Below are 20,654 nucleotides of genomic sequence, written 5' to 3' on the forward strand. Positions count from 1 at the left end.
CACCCCATTCTTTTAAGCAGACAGTTGACGTATGGCTTTGTTAAGTCTGCTTAGATAGTTATTACTACTCATTTCTATATTCTCCAGGTTACAAAATATCATCATTTCTTGTGTCCTGTCTAGTTCTTTTTGTTTTTAATGGGTTTAATCTTTAAAAACATCAAAAAGAAAAAAACTTTACTGTAACTTCAGTAGAGTTTTTGTTGGAATGTGTATTTAATCACTATGTTTTACTAATATTGAATATATTTTTGAAAGTCAAAATTACCTTAATTAACTCAGATATCATACACAAATAGTTGGTTTTCTTAGTACCAATAATTGTTTAACGTCAATGGATGTTAGGTGAAGATTGCATATTTGAACAGTTTAGTACTACAGAATTTGAACTTTGAAGCAAGTAATATATTAAAAAAAGAATAGTTACAGTGCAGACAATTTTCTAATTTGTACTTAATACTTTTTAAAAATTCTATTATTAAAATTAAAGTGCAATGATGAAAACTTGGGGAAAAGGACACAGAAAATAATAAGTCTTGGCAGGAATGTGGAGAAATAAGAACACTCATTCATTGCTGGTGGCACCATAAAATTGTGCAGCCACTCTGGAAATTAGGTTGGCAGTTCCTCAGAAAATTTAAAATATAATTGCCATGTGACCTGTCAATCTCATTTATTCACATATACCCCAAAGAATTGAAAGCAGCAACTCAAACACACTATTTGTACATTAATATTTCTAACAGCATTATTTATAATAGCCAAAAGGTGGAAGCAAACCAAGTGTACATCATCAGATGAGTGGATAAACAAAATGTGGTCTATATATACAGTGGAATATTATTCAGCTGTAAAAAGGGATGAAGTTATGAGCATGCTACAACATGGATGAAACTTGAAGACATCGTTTGGGTGACATAGTCAGATGTTAAAAGAAAAATATATGAAGGGTAGGTATATGGTATGTATGAGTTTTTTCTTTTTTTCTTTTTATTTCTTTCTCTGGAGTGATGCAAATGTTCTAAAAATTGATCAACTATGTGATGATATTGTGAGCCATCAATTGTATATCATGTAAAGAATGTATGTGTGTGAATATTTCTCAAGGAGAAAAAGCTTCTTCAGGGGTGCAAGGGTAGTTCAGTGGTAGATTTCTTGCCTACCATGCAGGATACCTGGGTTCAATTCCTGGCCCACACACTTCCCACAAAAAATAAACAAACAAGCAAATAAACAGAAAGAAACTTAGACAAAAAAAACTTCAACAAATGGGATACTTATATGAAAAGAGAATGAAATGTGACACCTGCCATACAGCATGCCAAAAAAAATATATATATATATAGTGCCTGCCTATGCAAAAACAAAGAAACAAACAAATGTATATATATAATCTTCAATTCTTATGTTTTTCCTATAACCGGTAATTTTACCTTTGATAATTCTTATTCTCTTAGGTTTCTTTATTGGTATCAACTTAGTTTCTCAATGAAACAATCCAATATTTTCCTTAAGTAGTTTTAACAGTGAGTTAAAGTGCAGTGCCACAATTTTAATTCTTTCATCACTCTCTTTCCCACATCTGAATGGTTAGCATGAAATAAACCAGGCTAAGCATATGGTAGTAAATAAGATATGTTTAAAATTGTAATTTAGATAGGCTAAGCTGTAAAGTATTCTAGTATATCAATAACAGGACTGGGGAAAGATACCAATATTGTGTTCAGTTGATAATAATAATTTCTCTATAGGGCTGGTCCCAGTGAGAGCAGCTTAAAGCCTAAGTGAAGATTTTCCTAAGAAATTGGCAAAATCAAACTTTATTTGCACTGCTGTTAGAAGTTAAAAGGATTTGAGCTGATATGATCATAGAGGAGTTGTTAGCAGATAGTGGTAATATTCAAAGTAAAGTCAAGTGGGTAGCTGCATCACACATTCAAATCTTTCACTTAATTAGAGTAGGACAATAATAGCTTGAATCATGGAGGATTGAGTTCAGTCTTCTAGGAAGAAGTCTGCAAATAACTAGGTAGGATATCATGCTTTATCAGATAAACTGTATTTCAAATTAAGATTAGAGTAGAATGCAATTTAGAAATTGTGGCATATTATTAGGGAATAAGATTGTGGGCTCTAGAATCAGACCAACTTAAGTTTAAATCCATGCTTTCTTGTGAATTTAAATAAATAATTGGCCACTTTGTACTCTAATTTATGAATCTGTAAATTAGATAATTATAATTCAAACCTTAAAAGGTTGCTGTACAGATTAAATGGGACATTATATTTGAAAGAATCATCACATTACAGACCAGCCCATTATAATAACTCTATCAATTCTAACTAATATTATTAAATAAGATCTCAAACATTTGTAAGGAGCTTATACAGCAAGAGTTAGAAAATTGTGACGACTAACTCAGAATTGAGTCAATAGGCATTTATTGAACATGTAATTTGTGCTATGCACCATGTGAAAATCTGTCATAAATATTAATACCACGTTTCCTTATTCAAGGAGTTCATTTTCCAGAGAGAAGGACAGAAGGACACTTTTAGGAATAATAGGACAGTGATGTACCAGTTTGAAACTGCTGTGGGCCCACAAAAGCCATATTCTTTAATCCTCGTTCAATATTGCTGGGTGGGATCTTTTTTATTTTTCCATGGAGATGTGACTCATCCAATTGCGCTTGGTAACACTTTGATTAGGTAGTTTCCATGGAGATGTGCCACCACCCAATCAAGGTGGGTTTTCTTACTGGAGTCCATTAAGAGAGAACCATTTTGGAAAGTGCTGATAGAGTCCACATAGCCACAGATCTTTGGAGATGAAGAAAGAAAATGCCCCTGGGAAAGCTGATGAACAAGCCAGGAGAGAAAGTAGCAGATATTTCCATGTGCCTTCCCAGCTGAGAGAGGTGGCTAGAAGCCAAAGACCCCAGCAGACACTACCCATGTAACTTCCCAGCTAACAGAGGTGTTCCAGATGGTATCAGCCTTTCTTCAGTGATGGTAACCTCTTTTTTGGTGTCTTAATTTGAATATCATCATGGCCTGTTGTAAGCTTGCAACTTAATTTCTCATTTTAAAAGCTGTTCCGTTACTGGTATGTTGCATTCTGGCAGCTTTAACAAACTAAAACAGATTTTGGTACCAGAGAAGTGGAGTGCTGTGGTTTGCAAATACTAAACATGTTGGAATGGCTTTTTAATGGATAAGGGGAAGATTCTGAAAGAGTTGTGAAGAGCTTGATAGAGAAGACCTGGAATGCTTTGAAGAGACTGTTGGTAGAAATGTGGACTCTAAAGATACTTCTGATAAGGACTTAGGCAGAAATGATGTATGTGTATTGCAAATTGGAAGGAAGCCGATCCTTGTTTTAAAGTGGTAGAACGTTTGGCAAAATAGATTATTGATTTTGGATGGAAGGAAGATTTTAAAAACCATGAACTTGGATATTTAGGGTACAAGATTTTCAAATTAAGTATGGAAAATGCAGCCTGGTTTTTCCTTGCAGCTAATAGTGAAATGTGACAGGAAAGAGATAAGCTCGAAGCTGAGCTCATGGGTACAAAGAAGCCAGAAATTGATGTTCTGGAGAACTCTGGGCTTCCTCAAAGGGAGACCCCAGAAAATAATATGAAGATTTAACCAAACATGGAACCAGTCACCATTTCTGGAAAAGCCATAATTGGAAATGAAGTTACCCAGAAAGGATTTGTGGAATGTTCCATTGTCTGATGGTTATGATCCCTGCATATTACATAGAAAAACAAGAGTGTTGTGGGATCTGTATAAACCAAACCACTGTCAGTCTGGACTAAATGGGACAGAAAGGGAACAGATTGAAGGAAAAATGACTTGAAAGGCAGAACCATGAAAGGAAGCTAAGGTCTGAAGCTAAGAAACCTCCGGCCTGGAGAGCAGAACCACCCATGTACTTGGAGAGGGTGAGTTGCTCTAAAGGCAGAGGCAGGAATTTCAGACCTTGGAGAGGGTGGAGTGCATTCCTTGGGGATTGGGGAGAACTTTACTGCCACCACATTGCTCTGAAGGGGTTGAGTTTAGATTTGAAGTCCAAACTTGAATTTTAAGTCCAAATCCACTAATTTATCATTACGTTTTATGCATTTGCCTTTTAGATCCTGTGGGAAGTAAAAAGTGGTGTTACAAATCAAAAATACAGTACTGCTGGCATTTTCTACTTCCCCATACTGTTTTTCTTAGTGATGATCCTTATTTATTCATATGGCTTTCATCTGTTATCTAGGGGCCTCTCATTTCAACCTGCAGAGCTCTCGCTGTTATCTCTTGTAGGGCCCATATAGTGGTGAGAACTCCCTCAGCCTTTACCTTGGAACTTATTAATCTCTCTAGTTTTTGAAAGACAGTTTTGCCAGAGACAGAATTATTTGTTGGAATTTTTTGCTTTCAATTCTTTAAATATGTCATTCTACTTCCTTACCTCTATGACTTCTGATGAAAAATTGATACTTAGTATTATTGAAGTTCCCTTCTCTGTGATATGTTACTTCTCTCTTGTGGTTTTCAGAATTGTCCCTTTATCCTTGGCATTCAACAGATTGATTATAATATGTGGTAGCATGGGTCTGTTGGGGTTCATCTTGTTTGGGGCTTGTCGAGCATCTTGGATATGTATAATTTTGTCTTTTACTAAATTTGGGATGTTTTCAACCATTATTTCTTTGAATATTATCTCTGCCCCTTTCTTTCTTTTCCCTCTTGAGTTCTCACAGCGCGTGTGTTGGTATGCTTTATGGTATCCCATAGGTTCCTCAGACTTTGGTCACTTTTCTTTATTCTTTTTCCTTTTTGCCACTCACTAGATGATTTCATTTGTGCTATCTTCAAGCTCATTGATTCTTTCTTTTCCCAAGTTCCAATCTGCCATTGAACCCTTCTAAGGAACTTTGTGTTACTGTGATTTTCAACTCTGTTTCCTTCCTTTTCTTGATTTCTATTTATTAATACTCTGTTTGTGCTCCTCTACCTTTTCCTGATTTCCTTCAGTTTTGTCCATGTTTCCCTTTGGCCTTTTGAACATATTTAGAACCATTTTTTAAAAGGTTTTTTTTTTTGTCATGTAAAGTCTTTTTTTTTTGTCATGTCCCAGGTTCAGTCCTCCTCATGATGGTTTTCTAATGTTTTAATCTTATCTTTTGTCTGAGCCATGTCTTCTTGTTTCTTTTATATTTTTGTAATCCTTTATTGCAACCTGGGCATTGTGATATTTCAATGTGTTATCACTGGAATTTAGACTATAAAATACTTGTTACTTAAACTTGTATCCAGTTACTATTGTGACAGAACTTGCCTTAAGTGCCAGGAGCTAATAACAATTAAAAAAAAAACCAAAACACTTTCCCCAACCTTTGCTGAATGACCTGCATGAGTTCTCCTCTTCAGAATTTATGCAAACAGTGAGTTTGGAGAAAGGCCTGAGACCGAAGTGTAGGGGTCACCCTGATCCTTTCTTGCATCTTGTCTATGTATGTGTTTGTGTGGCCCTAAGAATTCCTCCCCACCCCATTTACACAGTTCCAAATGTCCTCTCTATCCTAGGAAACCATTTTCCCACAGTTCTGGACATGACAGTCCTGCCGCCTACTATCTCTTGCCCCAGATAGTCACACCATACTGCTTCCCCACAGCATTCTGCAGGGGAGTTCTGTAAACTGCCATCTATATTCAGGGCAAGTTCTGAGATGGCAAGCCCCTCAGGCCACCACCAGATAGACTGGGGCAAACATACATGCTCCCAATATATGCATGGGGGTTACTCAGCTCTCTCCAGAACCAGAACCAGGGATTCATGTTGGAAATATGGGCTCAGCCAGAAAGGGGATGGGGGAGTGTTCTAGCTCTCTAGCTGCCAGAACGCAATATACCAGAAACTCAAGGGCTTTTAAAAATGGAAATTTAATAAGTTGCTAGTTTACAGTTCTAAGGCTATGAAATTGTCCAAATTAAAAGAAGTCTATAGGAATGTCCAATCTAAGGCATCAAAGGAAATATACCTTGGTTCAAGAAGGCCAATGACATTCAGCATTTCTCTCTCAGCTGGAAGAGTGTATGGCAAACATGGTGGCATCTTCTAGCTTTCTCTCCAGGCCTCTTGTTTCATGAAGCTCCCCAGGAGGTGTTTTCCTTTTTCATCTCCAAATGTCACTGGCTGCTGGACTCTGGTTCTCTCGTCCTTCTGTCATGGTTCTGTGACTCTCTCCTCATTTTCAGGAGGACCCTGGCTGGTGGATCTCTGCTCCATGGTTCTGTGACATTCTCTGCTCTCTCAGAATCTCCAGCTTTCTCCAAAGTGTTTCCTCTTTTATAGGGTTCCAGCAAACTAATAAAGAGCCACCCAAATGGGTGGAGTCATGTCTCTTTGTAATTAAGTTTAATATCCACAATTGATCAAATCACATCTCCATGGAGATAACTCAATCAAGTTTCATACTTATGGTACTGAATAGGGATTGGAAGAAACCCACAAAATTGATTAGGATTAAAACAAGGCTTTTCTAGGGTACATAGATCTTTTTCAAACTGGCACAGGGAAGTTGCGGCCAGGGCAGTATGTGATCAATCCTCTTTTAATGTGGCATTTTTCTTGATTTGTACCTCACCCTGTTGCTAACATCCTTTAACCATTTTCTGGGGTTTGGAGAAAGGCGTTTCTGACAGTTCTTGCTGATTGTTCAAAGTTTCTGTGGGGGATGGATTCTGGAAACATTCAGTCTACCATCTTAATCCTGGATTCCTGCCCCTAGTAAGAATTTTAAGAATAGTACTGATATAACAGGATTCATTAGTCCTCCACTTACTACCAGTGATGACTTCCTCATTGCTAGCCTGACAATGGATGAGCCATCTACAAACTCATTGTATAGTCATCTTCCTATGATCAAGATTCTTAGGTTTTATTTTTCAGAAACGGGCTCTGAGAAGGAGGTTTGAGTATAAAATATTTATTTTGGAGCACTGTTTAGTTATCTATTGCTGATGTTTTGGTTTGCTAATACAATTTACCAGAAATGCATTGGCTTTTACAAAGAGGATTTAGTAGGTTACAAATGTACAGTTCTAAGATCATGAATGTGTCCAAATGATGACATCAACAAGAGGATACCTTCACTCAAGAAAGGCTGATCACTTCCTGGCTTCTCTGTCACATGGGAAGGCACATGGCAATATCTGCTGGCCCTTTGCCCCAGGGTTTCATTGCTTTCAGCTCCTAGTTGTAGTGGCTGCCTCTCTGAGCTTCTTTCTGTCTCTAAGCATCTGGACTCTCTTCTCTCTGTGTCTGCACTGAGCCCTTTCTCTCTCCATGAGCTCTTTTAAGGACTCCCGTAGACTAAAACCCACTGTAAATGGGCAGGGTCACAATTCATGGAAATAATCTAATCAAAAGTCCTGCCCATAATAAGCTTGCACCAACAGGATTGAATTTTAAAAGCCTGGCTTTTCTGGGGTACCTAGCTGTTTCAAACCAATATACTTGTTGCTTCCTACAGGATGGGAGCTCCAAGGATATTAAGGAATGAAGAGGAAGAGATGGGATCAGGGGGTCTAAAGATCAGTGATAAAAAACAACAGACAACTTTATTCTTAACCAGATCCTGCTTATATACTGCAGGATGACAAAAGGCATGCATGCATTTCCTGAGGGAACAGAGTGCTTATCTTTCAGTGCTCTTCCTTCACACTTAAGATAATCATTTGGTGTAAACAAACATTCTCTTCCTCCCAGACTGTTCTACATAAATCAGATAACATAAAGCAGATTACAATCTCCACAGTTTACTGCCTACCCTGATGCCATCTACTCCAAACTAATTCCGCAGGTCTTATTTTAATCCTACCTCCTACATATACTGTATAACAATAACAACAAAACTTAGGGCTTTTAAAACAATTTTTTATATCTCACAATTATATGCCACAGGAATTGGGACAGGATTTGACTGTCTTCCATGTGGAGCTGTCACATGGAGGTATTTATTCACTTGACACCTGGACTGATTTGCAGTTCACTCTTATGCCTGATGTTTTGGCAGAAATGGCTGGAAGCTGAGGCTCATGGAGCCTCTGTCTCTTATCTGTGGCCATTTCAAATTTCCCAGTCCTTTCAGAGACTAGGCCTATATTGCCTATTGTCCCTTCCACTGTAATTTATTGATAAAAATAGTAATAGGACAGCCCAAGTTCAAAGAGAAGAAATAGCCTTAATTCTTCATGGGAAGAGTGCCAAAGAATTTGAGGCCATTTTTAATACCCCACAAGTACTCTCAGGAACAGCATATATAAGGGAATGGAGGAAGTAATTTTGGGCAAGGGAAAAAGTTAAACTTCAGTGCAAGTGCCACGGAGGTCTCAGCAAAGCTCAGAGAGTTCAACAGTCATTTGAAATTATACTGAATTGATGGCAAAGAGGTCAAACCTTTGTATGATTCACCTAGACAGTCTTTGATATGGACTATCTCTGGGTAGGGACAATCCTGTAATTTGTTTGAGGAAGCTCCCTTTAGCCCAAGGCAGTGCTCAGAGAGAAATTCACCTGTGATCCATCAAGATCTGATGGAGCACCTCTGTCCTGAAAGGACAATCTGGTAGTACCTCTAGCACACAGATCAGGAGACAAATCGAGGATACAAAACAACATTATTATGGGTTCAATGAATGATTTTAAAATAGCAAGGTATAGGATAAATAATACTGGAAATTAAAATACTGACATGAAGAAAAGGGTTGAGATAAATGCAGTGCATGCAGCTGAAAAAGATAAAGATGTTAAAGTAGAGATAGTTCAGTAAAGTATACTGTGTGTCTGAAGTAAGAACCCAGTCAATGGAACAGAAAATGACTTACAAGATATATATTAAGAAATTAGGAAAGAAATGATACTGAAATGAAAAAAGTCTCTAGTATATGTGGAAATTTTGTCACAGGCTAGTGAACATAAAGACATATTCTTTTTAAACTATTGCATTTCAAAGGGGAAAACGTAATTCATTTCTGGTAAATGGGAGTCTAATCAGTCTCCATATTTTCCTCCAGAACTAAGCAAATGAAAAAAAAAAAACAACAACTACAAGTCCCTTTTATACTGAAACTAGAAAACAAATGTAACCCATACATTAAAAAAAAATGTAAAGACTGCCCAAAGCATCTAAGACTAGCACACAAGCTGAATGGATTGAAAGGCAGCGTGAGCCACATAGAGCAAGAGGAATAACAAAGTGGCCAAGGAACAGCATGCTGATCTCAGGAAAGGGCAGTAAGAAAGAGGGTCCGAGAGACCTGGAGAGGACAAAGCAGAAGTTGAAAAGACGAATGATGCAAAGTGCACGAAATAAATGTAGAGGCTAGAATAGTGGCTCCATGGTGTTATATATCAGAACACAGCAGTAAAAGCACACTTCCTGAAGGTACCTCATGCAATAGCTGGGGAATGAAAACCTAGTTCATTCTATAATGAGAGGCAAGACAGTAGCTTCTCTAGCATTGACACAAAAATATTAGAAGAAATAAAAGGGAAAGACTTTTTCAGACAAGGAGTGCCTCAAAAAAATGACTGCTACAGAAAAGTTAAAATTCTGATTAAATATTTTAACATGAACTAAATGTATAAAAAGAAAGAAATAAATAATCACTTCTATGAAGGAAGATCCTGAAGTGAGAAAACACATTTATAGGGAAGATATGATGGGAAGACAGAAAACAGTAAGAGTTGACAAAACTCAGGGCAAAAGTAGGAAGAGGAAAAATAAATCACAATAATTGCAAAATTGAAGGAGCACAAGGGAACATTGAGGGTAACACAGGAAGAGACATAGAATATAGGAGGAGAAAAGTAGCCAAAATAAGATAGAAAGGGAGAGAAGTTAAAAGGATTAAAGGGAATATGTTTCATATACAAGTAAGGCAAAGAAAATGAAATACACATAGTTAGAGTTTCCCAAGAAAAAAATCCAAAATAGTGGAACAGAGCATAGAAACACATAATTCAAATAAAGCATTCCTGAAATAAAAGAAGACTTGGATCTACATTTTTGAAAAGGTGTGCTATATGCCAGGGCAGTTTGTACCAGAAAAGTCAGTACTGAGATACATTTTGATGAAGTTATTGGTCCTTAAAAATAAAGAACACTTTGTAAAGATAGGACAAAATATCAAATTACTAGAAGAGGAAAACAAAAACCAAATTAACCAGACCAAATATTTCACTTGAGCTGCATTCAGCATCAGAAGACAATGGAACAACCTACATTAAAACCAATGGAAAATGTAAACGCAAGGATTTTGTACATAGCCAAGTAAAAACTTCAAATGAAAACTCAGCAAATTGTTTTGAATATGCAAACATTCAAGGATTATTTCTCCTAGAAGCCCTTGCTAAAGAAGCTTTTGCAAATGAGCCTCACTTAAACAAGAGGTAACTGAGAAGCAATAGCAAAGTAATGAACTTTAGCTATATTTTACTTATAGCAAGACTAAAGGAAATATGGAGGTGATGGTGATAAACTGTAGTGAATTAAGATAGGTGCTATTTCACTTTTGTGATATTTTAGCATCTCAGACCCTGTCATTACATCTCTCATTGGTCAACCCTGACACCTGCTTATGGAAGGTAAATACTTTCTTTTCTCCCTGTGTCCTGCCCTAGTTCATGCCCCAACAAATGTCAAATACAAACTCCCAAATTTCCATTTTTGCTTGATTACACTTCTCCAACCCTGTAACATTGTAAAGGCATAATCCCCAGGTGCATTGTAGCCTTTGCTCCTCACCTTTTTGGTGGACCCATGCTCCTGACTGTTTCTTGATGTGACCCTGTGAATCACAACATTCCTCTCTGTTAAAGGGCCTTTCATACTTCTCTGGTGTTACTTGCCCTTGTTGAACTTGACTATCTGTATAAAGATTGTTACAACTCACAAACCAAATATAAATTTAAGTGCACCGGCAATGTAAAAATGTTAACAACTCACAAAATGGAACCGCAAAGGAGAAAGGAGATAGAAAGAGCAGGTTTGTTGATTTCAGTGCATCTGTGCTACTTGTGTGTCAAAGAATATCATCTTAAATTTAGGGGAAAAAGTAATATATACATGTATTGAAGCAAACAACAATGTGCTGTATTATCTATTGTTAACCTAGCATCACCACTACTGTCTCAATCTGAAAATTGTTTCTTAGATTCTCCTTCATTCTATAGTACCAAGTTAGAGCTGGTCAAAGACAGGAATTCTTGAAAGTCTAGAGAGTAGAAGTGAAGCAGATGCCATTATTTTTAGCAGGTCATGGTGGTCACATGCTGATGATCAAATTCAGATGTATGTAGATTTTTGCTTAGTTTTGATCTCCTGCTCTGAGCCCAACTGTTGCATGGATCAACATTCACTCATTATTGACCACATGGCTTGTGGCTGCACATGTGCAGAACTAGTAGTGCCCACAGGGTCAGTAGTTTTCTCAATCATCTCCACCAATGCCCTCATTGCAGACCATTTTTATGGGGACATACATGTCTGCCTGGATTTTCTCACAAGTTCATACTTGTTTACTTATACCAATTTTTCAGACAGTTGCAGACAGTGACTGTTTCTCTGATCCTCTGTCTCCCCAATTCCAGATTTTCACTACCCCAGATCCTTCCACATTTGTGTAAGATGTTTTCACAACAATTTTCATAGTAGATTTATTCACAATTGCCAAAAGAGGGCAGCAATTGCCAAATGTCCATCATCCAATGAATGAATAAACAAATATGATATTTATATACAGTGGAATATTATTCGACTATAAAAAGGAATGCAAAGGTGATACAAGCTATAATATGGATGAACCTTGAAAACATCAATTGAATGAAATAAGCCACACACAAAAGGAGAAATATTGTATGACCTCACTTATATGAGATAATTAGAATATGCAAATTCAGAGTAAAAAAACTAGATTGCAAGGTTAACAAGGGCCATGTGGATTTAGGCACTGGGGTGTTAATGCTTTAATAGTACAGAGTTTCTGTTTGAGGCGATGGAATAATTTTGGTAATGGATGGTAGTGATGGAGAATGTAATTTACACCGCTGGATTATATATTTGAAAGTTTAAACTGGGAAATTATACGTTGTGTGTATATATATATATATATATAAAATATATATATATATATATATATAAAATGAGAATAAACATTAAAAATAAACAACAGCCGTAGAACCATACAACCCAAAGAGTGAACATGAATGATAACTATGGACTATTGTTAATAGTTTAATTATAATAATGTTTCATTAATTATTACAAAGTACCACACTAATGCAAAATATTAATAATAGGTTAAATTTTGTTTAAGTGAGCTATATAGGAAATCTGTACATTTTTGTGTAATTTTTCTGTAAATCAAGAATTTCTCTAATAAACAGAAGAATAAAAAGAGGAAGAAAGTAAAGAAGACTCAAAAACAAACAATAATAAATGGGCTTAACTAATCTATTAGAAAAAAAAATCTACATTCATATTGGATTACAAACCAACCTTAGGCGGTTTCCACCTAAATAAAGCGACTTAGAAATTTGGAAATAAAAGGAGAGCAAAAATAAAACAGGAAAATAAAAAAAAAAGTGGGAGTTTTGCTCTTAATGTCAAACAAATGGAATTCAGACCCTGAAGTGTTCAGCTAGATGGGGAAAGGAAATTTCTCATGCAAAAACCTTCCATTTATAATGGAAACATAAATTTATTAATATATATGTACAGAATAGCATAATAGCAACCTTAAGTAATGATGCCAATGAGTCTGACATATCTTTTTTTTTTTAATTTTAGTGGCAGTGTTTCGTTATTTTCCTGTTAAGTGTGATGCTGAATTTGAATGAGAGATAACATAGTTATTAAGTTAAAGATGTGTACATCTATTACTAAATTATAGAGTGATTTTTTTTTATATCAAATCAAACATGTTGAGTTTTGTCAAATGTCTCCACATTGTCTATGGAAATAGTCACATGATTTTTCTCCTAGGAGTCATTACCATGAATAATAATGATCAATTTGAACACTCTTAGAATAAACCCCATTGGGACATAGTTCTTTTGATGTAAAGTTGGGTTTGGGTTTTTAATATCTTACTAAGGAATTTTTTATCGCTATTCATGGGTATGATTGGTCTTTAGTTTTCTTTCGTGTTGAAATCTTTTTGTGTTGGAGTCAATGTTGTGCTCCTTCCTATGGAAGTTCAAAAACTTTGAAACTGGTTGGATCTTTTGCTTTTAAAAGAGATACGGGAATCTTTTCAATTATGGAAACTTGTCAGTTTATGCTTTCTTTCTATGGGATTAATTTTGCTAAATTTTATTTCTTAGAAAATTATCCATTTCAACTGTACTTTCAACATGTTCATGGGAATGTAAAGGAAAAAATGGTAATGAGCAAGTTGACTCAGTTCTAACTCAGATTGAAGACCTAAACTTTTGAAAGCCAGAAATTTCATGGGTGTTTGAGTTTTATGTAGTGATGCTGAGTCACTCAAATAGAAGTTTAGAGGAGAAATTTAAATTGTTGTGAGTTTTGGAGTTTTTGAGATATTTGCACATGAAGATTAAGGTAAATTTACAATTCTATTAAATACTTATCACTAACAAGGCAATACAGAAGAGAGATGAACAATACATGGTCACTGCCTTCAAAGAACTTTTAATCCAATTATTAGTTCCTTCAGGACTTAATACACAAAAGACTATAATGTACTATGTATGGTAGTTAAATTAAATGCTAATGTATGTAGCTCATACTGTCACCCTTACAGGATTTCAAAGGCTGGAGAAATTATTTGGGGCTGGGGTATTATTCTAGTTTGCTAACTGCTGGAATGCAATATACTGGAAATGGAATGGCTTTTTAAAAGGGGAATTTAATAAGTTGCAAGTTAACAGTTCTAAGGCCGAGAAAATGTCCCAACTAAAGCAAGTCTATGGAAATATCCAACCTAAGGCATCCAGGGAAAGCTACCTTGGTTCAAGAAGGCCAGTGAAGTTCAGGGTTTCTCTCTTAAGTGGAAAGGCACGTGGCAAACATGATCAGGGTTTCTCTCTCATTTGAGAAGGCACATGGCAAACACAGCATCATCTGCTAGTGTCCTCTCCAGGCTTCCAGCTTCATGAAGCTCCCCGGGAGGCATTTTCCTTTTTCATCTTCAGAAGCCGCTGGCTGGTGGAATTTCTGCTTTTTGTGGCTGCTGCATTCTCTGCTCTCTCAGAATCTCCTGGCTTTCTTTCTTGTCATTCTCTAGTTTTTCCAAAGTGCTTCCTCTTTTTAAAGGATTCCAGTAAAAATAATCAAGACCCACCTGGAATGCGTGGAGACATGTCTCCACCTAATCAAGTTTAACACCCACCCTTGAGTGAATCGCATCTCCATGGAGAAAATCTAATTAAAGTTTCCAACATACAATACTGAATAAAGATTAAAAGGAACGTTTTTTTCCCATAAGGTTGATTAGGATTAAAATATGCCTTTTCTGGGTACAAAAACCTTTTCAAACTGGCACAGGTATTCAGAAGGCTTAATACAGAAGGTACGCCCTACATAGAGAGCAAGATTCAAATTGACAGGTCCTTAGGTATGAGACAAAAATAAATACGGAGTGGGCCGTGGTGGCTCAGCAGGCAAAATTCTAGCCTGCCATGTCAGAGACCCAGGTTCAATTTCCGGTGCCTACTCATGCAAAAAAAAAAAAAAAAAAAAAAAAGATGTGATAGAACAGCCATTGTATATAGTCATCATTTCATAAATACCTGTTGAATGAATAAACAAGTGAATAAATATGTGATATTATATAAACCAGAGAGAAAGCTAATTGCAAGGAAGGAATTGTCAAAAAAGGTAAATTACAGAAGAGGTTCTACAAGGTAAGGCTTACAAAACACCCATTGCATTTCACAGCTAAAGATTTTTGCCCACGAAAAAATCCATTTCCAAGGGACTACAACTAAGTTTTAATGAATAGAAAGTGAGTGGGCTGAGAGAGAAAGGAGATAGTTTAGGATATTATAATAGGATTTTTTCCTTTCTTTTTTATTAATCTGGGAGAGATGACCACATTTGTAGATTGCAAAGCAGAATTTGTGAGAGGAAAATTGCAATGACAGAACAAGTAGCTCTTAAAGGTGCTCACAGAAGGAAAGTTAGATTGGGACAGAAAGAGGGAAACCTCCTCTGAGAATGGAGTAAAGAGTAGGAATGGATGCAGTGAAATCTGGTTCAGGGAGATCGGGAACATTAATAAATTTCCATGGTGATCTTTTACGTTACAAAATGGGAAATGTAGACATTTGCTGAGGGAGAAGATGGGGGTGCAACAAGCAGTTTGAAAATAATGAGTAGAAAGTTAACTATTTTTAACATTTAACATTTTTAATAAAAATTTAAAATTTTTATTGTAGTTAACTACAATAAAAATGGGAACAAACAAACTGACTGAGTTCTAGCTCATGTTGAAAACCTATCATTTTTTTATTGGCACATGTATAATGGCTGTGGATTTTTCTCTAACACTGTTTATGAATTCAGGCAGTAGTTTTGACAAAGAGACATTTACATTGCTGGAGGATTTGGAATTTCTTAGTGGATGAACAGAGATGGATTGAGAGAATGGTGGACATGCTCAAGGATATTGTCTACATTAAAAGAGAATAAAATGAATCCAAGAATGGCCTGATAAGTAGGGACAAAAAGAGGCTCAGGAAATAGAAATAGTGAAACTGGAGATCAAGGTTTAGAGAAAAGAAGTGAGAGCAAGACAAAATGAAAGGCTATATGGTAATGCATTGGCCCATTAAATCTCAATATTTCAGGGAATAGGAGAGGCAGTGTTAACTTCTTCACCATGGAATAACTAGAGAAGTGGAAGAAAACAATGGAACAGCAGTTTCCAGGGTGCAAGCGGCCAGAGAGGGACTTCTACATTGTATGAGCAGGACCTGGATGAAAAAACAGAGAAATTGTAACTGGAAGGACAAGGTGAGTTTATTTAATCATGACTGCTTCTGGGACTGGCTGTGATGCGCAGCCCAGAGCAGATGAGGGAGGAGCTGTGCACTCCCACACTCTCGTCTCCCCAGCCATGTGGGGAGCCATCTCTCAGTTCCATATCTGGAAGCTCTCCTGTGGGAATTCAGGAATCAACAGATTTATTTTAGCCATAGAGAGAGACCTTACTGCATTGTGCAGTGCCTATCCCATGACACTTAGGAAGGCTGCTGCATGCAGCTGGTTTGGGGGAAGACTGGGGAACCCTTCCCTTGGGAGGAGATGGGGAAACAGAGCAGAGTACAACCAGTCTGAAAATTAGCAGGAGAAATAGTCACTCGATATGTTCTGCCACCTGTATCCTTTCTCCGCAGAGGCCCCCGGCACTCATGGTGCACAGGCAGAGAGGTGGGGACAAGGGAGAGAACCACATGGAAGCACTAAGAGCACCTCCCATACTACAGAGGCCAGTGGATACCTGGTGGACAGGAGTCTTGGGGCTGATTGACATGCACTTCCAAGCTGGCTGAAGACTGGGTAAGATGAAACTCTCAGTCCCACAGCCCAAGGTTATTCAACTCAGAAACCTGGTAATCACCCAACCCATCAGGACCTTAAGTGGATTCTCTACAGAGGAGCACAATGCCCACCCCCACCATCTGGGGCTGGTGGTCTCCAGCACTTACAGAGACCTACTGCATTGACTGGATTATCACTGGTTTGTACCCCACCCAGCAGGCTGCCTCAGTCAAGGAAGAGCTGGGTGAAGTGTCCTGAGTGCACATCTGCTGGGAAGACAGGGCAAGTGCATTGTGGAAAACTATTCTGCCAAATATTCTGCAGATGACCAAATAGACTTGCATGTCCTGAAGAAGGCCTTGGCCTTGGTCTGACCAGGAGTTACTGATAAGCCAAGTGCCAATGGAGACCTTCAATGCAAACACAAACAACCGTAAAATCTTGAGTGAGGGAAATCAACTTTCAAATAATGTTATCAAGATAATCAAATGTCAAGAAATCAGTAGAAAATCACAAAGCACATGAAGATGCAGGAAGATAAAGCCAAGCCAGATGACCAAATTAAAAAGCTGGAGGAGACACAGAATTTGATGTCCAGTGTGTATAAAGAAATCCTACAACTCATCAATGAAAGGACAAAACACCCAAGTACAAAATGAACAAAAGATATGAATAGACAGTTTTCCAAAGAGGAAATACAAATGGATAAAAAGCACATGAAATGATGTTTATCTTCATTAGCTTATTAGGGAAATCAAAACCACAATGAGGTATCACCTCACACCTATAAGAATGGCTGCCATTACTACAAATGTTGGAGAGGGTGTGGAGAAAAAGGAATTGGTGGAAATATGTAATGGTACAGTCCCTATAGAAGACGGTTTGATGATTCATCAAAAAACTAAATATTGAGTTGGCCTACGGCCCAGCAATTCTCCTCCTTGGTAAATACTGAGAAGAGCTGAAAGCAGTGACACAAACAGACATTTGCACCCTGATGTTCATAGTGATATTATTCTCAGTTGCCAAAAGATGGAAACAGGGTGGGCCACGGTGGCTCAGCAGGCAAGAATGCTTGCCTGCCATGCTAGAGGACCCAGGTTCGATTCCTGGTGCCTGCCCATGTAAAAAAAAAAAAAAAAAAAAGATGGAAACAATCCAAGAGCCCATCAACAGATGAGTGTATAAACAAAACGCAGGATATTCATATGATGGAATGTTATGCAGCAGTAAGAAGGAATGAGGTCCTGAAGCATATGACAGCATGGACAAATCTTGAAGGCATAATGCTGAGTGAAATATGCCAGACACAAAAGGATAGGTACTATATAATTTCACTTATACAAACGCTTTAGACAATGTAAACTCAGAGACCTAAAATGTAGAATATAGGGGATCCAGAGATAGGCAGAAGCTAGAGAACGGAGAGTAGTTACCTAATATGTACAGATTTGTTAACAGAGTTGAGCTCAAATGTATGGGAATGGATAGAGGGGATGGTAGTTCACTGTTGGGATTATAAATTATTATTATGAGTTAATAATAGAGAGGTATATAGGAAAAACTACCATTGCAACTATTGCATGCTATGGAATATGTTTAACAGGAATACTTCACTAGTACCACAGCAATACTAGAGTAAATGAGTGGGGAAGATAAGAAATATGGGGTGTTTTTGTTTTTTATCTTATAGAGTGAGTGTGTCTGTTATTTTTCTCTTTGATGCAATGAAACTTTTCTAAAATTGGAAGTGATGGTGAGTGTACAAAAAAATGTACAAAAAAGTGAGGATACTGTGATTGTTTAGTTTGGATAGACTATATGCTATATGACTATATTTCAACTAAATGTGCAGATTCAAAATAAATAAATAACAGAAAAATTGAAGTGCTAGAGAAAATGTGGAGAGAAAGCTATGTCTGTTCAGTGTTGGTAAGGCAGAAGAAAGGTGCAGCTCCTCCAGATGGGAGTGGTAGATCCACAGGAGGTTAGGTATAGGGCCACCATATGACTAGACAATGCCATTACCGAGAATATACTTGGAAGAACTGAAAGCCAGAAAGCAAATAAACATTTGTAGGGTGATGTTTATGGTGGCATTATTCACAATAGCCAATAGATGGTGATGGTCAACAGGACATTGACTGAGAAGTATGTTTTGGTTTGTTAATGCTACCAGAATGCAGTGTACCAGAAATGGATTGGCTTTTACAAAGAGGATTTATTAGGTTACAAATTTACCATCCTAAGGCCATGAAAATGAACAAATTAAGGCATCAACAACTGGGTGCCTTCACTCAAGAAAGGCCAATCACATCTGAGGTTTCTCTGTCACATGGAAAGACACGTGGTGATGTTTGCTGATTCTTCCCTGCTGGGTTAGCTTCCAACATGGCTCAGCTCCTGTGAGTCCTTTTGGCTTTTCCTGCAGTATTTTCTTCTTTAAGCAACTGCGGGTCCTCTCTTAACTTCTCTGTGACAAACTCTGGATTTCATCTCTTAGCTTAGCATCTCCTGGGGCATGTGGTGTATACATATGGTATAAAATTGTGTGGCTACAGAAAGGAACAAAGTCATAAGGCCTGCAATAAGGTGAATGAACCCTGAGGACATTAGGTTGAACAAAATAAGTCAGAAACAAAAGGACAAATACTGCATGGTCTAATTTAGAAAATACTTATAAGAAAATTGAGACCTAGAATGTAAAGACCTACAGTAGTCACATTTATTCCTGAGTTTTAATTGTTATTTCTAACTTCTGAGATGCTGTAGGTATATCACCTGTTATTTATCTGGAACTTTGGGTACCTGTTTGGCACCTAAGACTCAGAGTTAAGAGTTTTGGAGCTCTGAATGTCAGCATTACTCCATACAGCAACTGTTAAAGAAGCCAAGAAAAGGATATGATCAAAGCTGAGCTGGTTGGGACTAGGGATAACAGAACACAGAGTAAAGGATGATATTGTCTATATTTAAAAACTTCACCTTCTGTGTGAGACCAAAGAAAGAGATGTTTATTTTGTCCAAAATTTAAATTTTCTGTAGTACATAATCTAACTTAGCCTGTAAGCTCAGTTAATTTAAACAACTGAAACACATGGAGTCTACAATAGGGAATGAAATCTTGTAATTCTATATAGCTTAATGTAATATCCTGTTACATTCCAGAGTATATTGGGCAGACAATAAAAAAGCATTTGTCAAGTTTCTTGAGAGACTTGAGAAAACAATGGAACATTCAACTTCCCCATCTGGGGTATTCCTGATATTCTCTCAACCATTAGGGTCTCCCAAGTTAATAAGCTAAACCCTTGATCTTGAGACTTGCACTTATGACACTTCTGTAATGAAGAAGCTAAGCCTACCTATAATTATGCCCAAGTCACTTCAAGAGAACCTCTTTTGTTGTTCAGATGAGGCCTCTCTCTCTAAACCTAATTCTGCAAGTAAATTTTTATTCTCCTCCCTCTATGGGACATGACTGCCGGGATGAGCCTGACCCTGGCACTGTGAGATCGACAATGCCTACCTGAAAATGTAAAAAATTAAGGTATCAGTGGATAAAAGATTTCAGATAGAGTCAAGAGGTTATTGTAGAGGTTACTCTTATGCAAGCTTCAGCTAGAATTGCTAATTGCCTAGGTATGCCAAGCTCCAATCAACAGTATTCTTGTAAACCCTAACAAATACCTAACGCTCTATCTAAGACTCTATAAAAAGTTTCAGTCAGTTTATTTTTCAGAAACCTGTAACCTCCAGATGAATCCTAGGTCAGATAAGCCCTGAAACCCGGAGTTATCTCCAAGAGCATCAACCAGTTGCATCCCCCTACCCCATGTTAACACCCCTTTGCGACATGAAGAAGTTAGAATGAACATTGCCCAAATATAACTATAGAGTGGGAGAAAGATGAAAAGAGAAGGAGGAATTGTATTAGAGAAGATTGGATTTAACAAATCATTAAACGGATATTTCTTCTTAGCCTCCATGTCTTAGAGAAGCTAGAAGGAAATAACTGAAATGATGAAACTATAACCCATACCATACATTGTAATTTATTTTAAAAGCACTTCTTAAAGT

At 37.3% G+C, this 20,654-nt stretch overlaps 1 long non-coding RNA gene across 3 annotated transcripts in view; it reads left to right on the forward strand.

Moving 5' to 3' along the window:
- LOC143649947 (uncharacterized) overlaps window positions 1-20,654 on the forward strand; it is a 70,492-nt gene that overhangs the window by 26,494 nt on the left and 23,344 nt on the right. For 2 of the 3 annotated variants that reach the window (XR_013159268.1, XR_013159267.1), the window contains exons 1-2: window positions 15,516-16,046; window positions 16,430-16,592. This is a non-coding gene — a long non-coding RNA (uncharacterized LOC143649947). Of the gene's footprint in view, window positions 1-15,515; window positions 16,047-16,429; window positions 16,593-20,654 lie in introns of those variants that run through there. The other variant, XR_013159269.1, reaches the window with a different exon arrangement.

Source organism: Tamandua tetradactyla, chromosome 11, assembly GCF_023851605.1.
Source record: "Tamandua tetradactyla isolate mTamTet1 chromosome 11, mTamTet1.pri, whole genome shotgun sequence".
NCBI lineage: Eukaryota > Metazoa > Chordata > Mammalia > Pilosa > Myrmecophagidae > Tamandua > Tamandua tetradactyla.